The 8,267-nt window shown below is 36.8% G+C and overlaps 1 long non-coding RNA gene across 1 annotated transcript; it reads left to right on the top strand.

The window, feature by feature from the left end:
- Window positions 1–4,546: 4,546 nt before the first annotated feature.
- LOC111946332 lies at window positions 4,547–6,845 on the top strand. The gene is made up of 2 exons (XR_002872013.1): window positions 4,547–5,200; window positions 6,754–6,845. It is a non-coding gene; the product is annotated as an uncharacterized LOC111946332 (long non-coding RNA).
- The last annotated feature ends 1,422 nt before the right edge of the window (window positions 6,846–8,267 follow it).

Here is an 8,267-nt window from a genome sequence, read left to right as displayed (position 1 = left end):
TAAACATTACTATATTAATGTGATTTAAAAAAAAATCAGCACAATGTTTTTTGTTCAGAATAAAATGTTAAATATATTGGTGCTGCTATGTTAATGTTAATGTAAGTTTACATTTAATATTATTTATTGATTGGATTTAATTTTTCTTATAAAGCATTGAAAGGTTCAGTTGGTCAAAAATTTTTTTAGTTTAAATAAGGACCGACAGATTTCTTCATTTCAGGCACTTTAAGTTATTTTTCTGTTTTACACTGTTACAGGGTTTATGTGGCAAAATAAAGTAAATATTTTTTGAAATTGAGTTATATTGCTTTTTTTCTTTTTTTAATGTTATAAAGGATACAGTTTTAGGTATACTTACATAATTTGTACAGATACTGACCTTATTTATAGTTACCGCGGCGAGTTTGGAGATTGATGGGGGAGGGGGGTAGTTGGCGGGGGTAGTTGGAGGGGCAGGGTTAGGTGGGGGGGCGTGAAACATTTTATTTATCCTAGGGGGGGCCTGGCAAAAAATAATTGAGAAGCACTGCTGTAACCTCATTGTTCCTCTAGATTTCCTCTCATTTACACACTGATAATCAGCTGACCTTTATTCCTCTCCTTTCCAGAGCAAATCTCCACCTCTAGATGTTCCTCCAGCTACTCCCTGCTCACTACAGATCAGTGTCATCTACTAACTTTAATGGTCCACAGAGATTCTTGTCTAACCTCATCTGTCAGTCTGTCCATCATCACAGAAACCAGAAGATCCTCATTGCTTATCCTTTGTGCAGTCCCACCTCAAACTTGAACTCCTTTGTCGCACTTACAGATCATCCATGTCCTGAACATCTCAAATGTTCTTCTAAGCTCATCCAGACTTCCTCCTCCAAACCAAAGGGCTCAAAAATGGGTATACAGCATATGCGTCGCATAGGGGCGCAGGGCGACAGGGGGCGCCAAACCGAAGTTGGGAAAATTATTTATAGTCCTTTTTTTCAATTTCACAGCTGTTTGTGCACATTCAAATGATTTGATCGGAACAGAAGCACATCATAACTGATTGGGCGCCCCCATTGCTCCTTCTTCACTCAGGACTTATTTCACAGAGAGCGAGCTCCAGCCTGTCACCCCGAGAACGCGCTGGAGCGCGTCTCTGTTTTTATGTAACCCTTGTGCTATCCTAGGCACTTTGACATTGGGAGTTGGGTCATCTAGACCCATTAGAAAGTGCTCTGAACCTTTTTTCTTCAATGATTTGTGATCTTCACTGGTGTCCATGGATTACATGAAATCTTTCCACCTTTATCCACCTTTGTCATAGTAGGGAGAACATGTCAATGTAAGGGTGGGGTCATCTAAGATAGCACAAGGGTTAAATTGAGTCGTCATCTGATGATGGGGCACTGAAGATGGAGAGGCAAAAGAAACAGCAATCGTGAGCTCAGAACAGAAAATGCAAGAGGGAGAAGGACAAGTAAGTAGTGGGAATGAAGAAAAGTTTCTCTAAATGGTTGAGACAGCAGGTACATGCAATACAGCAATGATAAAAATAGGCTTGGAAATATTCAGGCTAGTTAAAATGGTCACAAATGTCTTTCAACTGTACTGAGCAAGATTTACCATTTCAATATTATGATGAGAAAAATAAAGGAGCTTGTTTGTGCTGATTTTGTTTCAGACAGACATTGATAATTTCTTTAATGTACCAACACTGAAAATGTTTTTATCCTATGACTGAAACAGCACTTAATAATGATAAAAGTTGTTCCTATGAGCAGAAGTAGGGAAAAGTGTGTGTGATGGTGGGTTAGATTGTGTTTTTGTTTCTTTTTATATTGTCAAAAGTTTGAATTTTTTTTTTTTGAGTGATTATTTAGTTTAAAGCCTATTGCTTTTATTATCGCGCGTCATTCAGTCAGTGGATTTTAGTTGAACATCTGGAAATGTTTACAACAATAAAGAAAGCCAGAGAGAGAAAGACAAGAAGAGAGAGAAAAACAATCAGGACTGATGGAGGAAAGAAACATTTTGGTCTTATGGTCTTAGGGCAAAGCCAGTTCATAACAAGTCAGTCATTTTTAAATGGTATACATAATCTAAAGGATACAAGAGGTGAAGGCGACAGACATGAGGTTACAAGAAGTTGAAATTTCTCATACGTGAAAATCTTGACTTGGTCTTCCCAAATCAAGATGGGCAGGTGCAAAGGCACGACATGTAACAATTTAGTGGTAACATGCTCATACAGAGTCCAAGCTGTTGTTAAGGTGTCATAATTTCATATTGCCACCACAGTAAAAGTATTTGTTGTTACAAGTTATTAATACTACCTCATATTTTTTGTTTTTGATTGATCTGATCATCTACTGTTATACACTGTCAGAAAAAAGGGTACGGTTGGGGTACGTTTGTGAACACTTAGGGTACAAATGGTGAATTTGTACCCTAAGTGAGTCATAATTACACCTTAGGGTACTCATATGTACCATTTAAGGATAAAAAAGGTACAAATATGTTTCCAACCATCAGAGGGCCCATATTTGGACCCTTTATTCCACAAACAAAGGTACAATCACTTGTGTGACAAAAGCAATAATTCAAAGTGTATGAAACATCACCCAAAATCATTTAATACGTTGTTGGTTATTTATTTAAATAACCAAATATATTTAAGAGACCACACATCTTTTATGACTAGTTCTGAACAGTACACAAGCAAATTATATTTTATTGATTGTGCAGAGCATCAAGATAATACATTTTAAACATGTATTAGTGTGAGCCTGTTTTTTTTTTTTACTTATATATAAGTAAAAATATACTTATATTTAATTTAGAGCAAAAGCACAATGTAGACAAAATTATTTGATGTTTTTAACCTTATATGGTGTACTTTAACTTGGCCTAAGTTCAATTTAAATTTCTAGTCTTTGAGCTGTTAATTTAAGTTATTTTTTTTCTAATCATGCATTCTCATAAAAAAAGTAAATTGCTCTGTTACTACGTTACATTAAGTGTACATATTAGTACCTTTAACTTTTGTACCTACACAGGAAAAATGAGAGAGTACTTTTTTCGGAGTTACCATCAGCAATTTTTATTTAAGTAGGTGTAAAAACGTAGAGGAAATATGTTGGAGTAAACCAGCGAGACCACGCCCACTCTACTTTCTTAAGTTTCGTTTCTTCCGCCATTTTGTTATCCCGCAGCGGCCGGAGGAAGATAGAGGCTGTGACTGAGGTAAGTCTGCTAATTGCTCAAAAATAAGTTGGAAACTTGTTTTAAGCGGGTTCGGTTATTTTATCTGTAAGGAATAACTTTTTTGTAGTGGAATGCTGCTATTCCACCGTGTATGTGCCTGTGAGGAGATTGCAAACTACGAGCAGGAGTTAGTTTGCTAACGGTTAGCCTCAGCCGTTTGAAGTTCAGCTAAATGCAGCCATTAAATGAATTAAGCTGTTGTTTTTATTGGTGTTGTACCGCGTTCCGTTAAATACATTGAAATATATACATTTTTTTCACTAGATAATTCTGTCGCCGTTTTACCGATGTACGCTGGCGTTGATGCACCGGTTGTTGTTGCCTACCCCCCCCCCCCCTTTTTTTTTTGTCTTTCTGTCTTTCTTAGTAATGAAGCCAGCTACTTTTGAAACGACCAGCTCCATAATTCCTACTGATATTTATCAGGTCCGTCGAATTCAATGCGTTAATCATTTTAATCTGTAATGTGTAGGAGTCCAATAACGTTTTATTTTTTTTACACCGCAGTATGGCGGTCCTTCCCAATATGTCAGCCTGCCGTAGCTGCTGTGCGCGCGCAGCCACCATTTCTCGAATGCAAGACAGTGACAGAGACGGTTTAGGTTGTCATGATCGCTCATTGTTGGTCAAGCGAAGTTTACACTGTGTTGTTGATTTTGATCATTCTCCTGCAGAGATTATTTTTTTTAAATTGAGGTCCGTGATTCCAGATACTCGTCACGATTTCCCATACCAAAAACTCATCTATAAACCAGGAAAAAATATTTTTTTTTAATGAACTTCCAAGAAATAAATCTGTAGGTCCTTAGAAGCCAGTGCAATGTCGTCAATGTTTTTTTTTAGCAGTTCTGCAAATCCTGCAACATTGCTGTGGCAGCTAGTGTGAACTGTATATTTCCCATCACTAAAATGTATTCATTTATTTGGAACAGGGCTTAGATCTTAATAAATGCTGTGTTGGTACCTTTTGGTGTTGTAATGTTTTTTTCTTTTTTGTAATATATTATTTTTTTTCCCACCAGGAAAGATGCAAGCTGTGCGTGAACATGTCGAACGCCAAAAAAAAATGGTTTGAAGGTCAGCTGACCTACAAATCCTTTTGGGAATGCGGTGAGTGGAAACATCACAATTTCCAGTATTTTTCTTTACAGGAATCAGTCAACTTTGTGGATAAACTGTCAGCTGTAATGCAAACAGATTTTTTTAATTGCTTTTTAATTTAAAGATAATCTCTGTGCTGTATTCTAAACATAATTTTGCTGTGTTCACAGCTGCCAAAAAGTTCAACATCCATACCTTGGACTTGAAAGTGTTTGATGACTCAAAGACAGAAGTTGATGAGCAGGTTTTTGATCTCCTGTTGAAAAACCCAAACCTTGGTGTGTTGGAGATTTGTCTGTCCGAAGATACAAATCCAGAAGGTGAAGTTTTTCTTTTAAATTGTAATTTATCTATTTTGTTTTGAATGGTTTTGGGTAAATTCCCCTTTGATGCCTGAATTTATTTCCAAGGGAAATAATCTGAGTTTTTCCTTTTAAAGTACATGCTAAATTAAGAACATTTTTGAGCTGAAGAGTTTTGATTGTATATTTGCATCAATAGGAGTCTAAGGGTTAATGATTTCTTTGACAGGATAGTGTGGAGAACAAAACACGGGCAAATAAGTGAGTTTTTTATCCTATTGCTGTCTTAGACAAGATAATAAATCTGCTAAACTGTTAAGTCGGTCAGTATTTAAAAATCTTTGTTTTTACTTTTTTTGTTTTTGCTATCATACTAATTTAAATATTACAGTAACTGAAAGCTTTAATACTTTGACAGATCAGCCGAGTTGTCCTGCATAGAGCTGCAATACCAGTTCAAGTGGAGATACTGAAGTGGACTCAGATGACACCATAATATTACAACACAGTCCTACAACAAATGAAGACTTGAAGACACCTCTCTTTCCAAAGTAAGTAAATAATCTTTTCACAAAGTCATTTCAAGCATTCAAAGTCAGGCTGTCTTTCCAATTCAGTTTAGTTGTCAAACAGTGCAGTAAGGCAGATCATCCAAACTAGTTTAAAGTTTTCTAGGGAAACAGCAGATTGCACCGAGTAAGTCACAACACATTGAATACATTCTGGAATGCTGTCCTCATCATACATATAATTCATATAATTCTTCTGTATTTCCCTCAACAAAGCTCTGCATAATTAACAAGATATTGACTAAACGGGCGACAGTGGCTCAGGTGGTTGAGCGGGTCGTCCAATGACCGAAGGGTTGGCGGTTCGATCCCCGCTCCCACCAGCCAAAAAATGTTGTCCTTGGGCAAGACACTTCACCCTCCTTGCCTCCAGTGTGGCTCCACTGGTGTGTGAATGTGCATGAATGCTCCCGGTGATGGTCAGAGGGGCCGTAGGCGCGAAATGGCAGCCACGCCTCTGTCAGTCTGCCCCAGGGCAGCTGTGGCTACAACCATAGCTTATCATCACCAAGTATGAATGAGGAGTGAATGAATAATGGACACAATGTAAGCGCTTTGAGCATCTGGAAAAGCGCAGATAAATCCTATCCATTATTGTTTTTATTATTATACAAAGACAGACATTGACTATGCAGTTTTTGAGGGGGAAAAATGTTTTCTGGGACATGGTTTCTGTAGTTCAATTGGAATTCACCTTCAAGTTCTTGACAGGACTGTTTTGCAGAGTTAACCGGCCTTAACTTCCCATCATGCCATTGTTTACGCTCCCGTTACCTTACAGTCCCTCACAACCCCCAAGCAACAGAATTGGCGTGCAATATTGGAGCTATCCAGCCTTATAGATGTGAGCCAGATGCCAACTCAGACGAGGAGAATGAAGACAGGCGGAGCAGGGAGCTTGTGGCCTGCCAAATGTAGCTTGTACGTAACAACTACAAGCTTTCTCAAATTACATCTTTTCATCTGCTCCTGATTCATCCCAATTTGAGAAAATAAATATTCAGAAACACAGTTTTATTCTTAAATCTTATAACAATATGTCATCATAAAAATGCTACATTTTAAAAAATAACTTTCATTGGAGTGGGTCCCCCATTTTTAACATGTCGCAGTATTTTTCTCATGATGGGCACGTTTAAAAGAAAACGTTTAAAACTGCACATCTGAGTATTCACTCAAATTGGGATGAATCAGGAACAGACAAAATAAATGCAGTTTGAGGAAGCTCTCTATTGTGACGCAACACATGAAATGAGGTGGGTCCGAGTCCCTCTGCTCTGCTCTATTCTGATGCGTCCACTTGCAGACAAACAGATCCAGTAACATCTTCATCATACTTGTCTGAGCTTGATCTAAACTATGGCCAGAAAGCTTCAATATTGCTCACCTTTTTGGTTTCACCACTGTTAGTTTTAGGTTGGAAGGACTGCACAAACTGTCTTTAAACATCATCTCAAAGTGCTTTAACCCCAGTAATCAGTGCTTGCAGTTGTATTTTTTATTATTAATATGGACTTTTAAATTTGATCCAATAGGTGGTTGCTGTCATTGGTGAGGATGCATCATCCGTTGAAGGTCATGTGAATGTCCTGCATATCCAGTACAGCAAGGTGCGAGAGGATATACCCGGTATTAAAGAAGTACCCTTTCTTGAAGACAACCTCAGGGGTCAGTGACATTTTAAATCAGTTCTCAGCTTAAAATACATTTTGAATGTCAATATAAGCTGAGACATCTGCTAAAATGACCATTAACAGCTTTAACTCAATTGTAAAAACATTGTAATTTTCTAAACCCATATATAAATATATAGTCATTCAAGCCAAGTAATATTTATACAATGAGGTCACTAAAGGGAAATGGCAACAAAGAATATTAGAATGTTTTATGTCTTTTGTTTGTTTTAGTTAGTGAATGATTAATTTTCTAATTTTTTTCTATTTTCAGTTGTTTGATGATGACCGAATGCATCCATCACCTGTCAGGTTAAGCCAGCGCTTCAAGGACGGCGTTTACCAGTATTGTGCCAAAGGTGCTTGAGCTTGTTCAAAGAAAAGCTCCATTAGCCAAAGTCTCCAAAGAAGCAAGAGAAGAGAAGAGATGCTTGCAGAGGATCTACTAGGTATTGACATAAACGTAATCCTTGGTAATCTTTAGTGTGTTTTATAGTTCTTCTTTTTAGAATTCGTATCAATATTATCTTATCACATTTATGCATTTTATTATTTAAATTATGCATTTAAACTTGGTTCTAAGTTTACTTTTTTATTATCTATTTTTAGAAAATGTAGAATGCTGTAGAAAGATGTACTTAAAATGAGGTCTAGTGCTTCTTTTGTTATGTCACAAGTTTTATTTCATGGTTTAAAAATGGTAACTGAAGTGCTATGTGCTGTTTACAATTGATCAAATGTTAAGGTTATAGTTACAATGAATGCAATGTGAACTGAAGGAAAAATATAGATTTTTCATTATTGTAAAATTGCTAATAATTGTAAATATATGCATCCTGTTGTGACGCTGTGAAGCTTAAAACATTCATACTGTGAAATGTCAGAATTGTAATTGTTTTGAATGTTTAATAAATGTGATAAACAGTATACTGGTCTTTTAATGTGCTGTATCTGGTACAAATTTGCCATCAAAGGGTACAAAAGGCTTGTCACTGGGGCAGTACCCTTAAAAGAACAAATTTGTACCTTTTTTAAAGGTACATTATGGTACCATAGCACTATAAGGTACAATTTAGTCCACAGAGGTACATATTTGCCTTTGAAAGGTACATACTGAAAGGGTACAGATACGCACCTATATAAAAGGGTACAACATTTGTACCCTTGAGGGTACTGCCCCAGTGACAAGCCATTGTACCTCTAAAGGTACAAATTTTGCACATTTTTTCTGACAGTGTATGTAACAAACTAAATGTATGTATTAAGGAATGTGTTTTTTATAAGTTAATTTATAAATGAGATTTATGCAGCCCAAAAGTATTTTTGTGGTTGTGTAGTTAGTTTGAGGGGTGGCTGGGGCATTAATAATGTGTGTG

Source organism: Oryzias latipes, chromosome 18 (genome assembly GCF_002234675.1).
Source record: "Oryzias latipes chromosome 18, ASM223467v1".
In the NCBI taxonomy this organism is placed as follows: Eukaryota; Metazoa; Chordata; class Actinopteri; order Beloniformes; family Adrianichthyidae; genus Oryzias; species Oryzias latipes.
The sequence above is the reverse complement of the archived record's forward strand: the minus strand, read 5'-3'. Positions and strand labels throughout refer to the sequence as shown.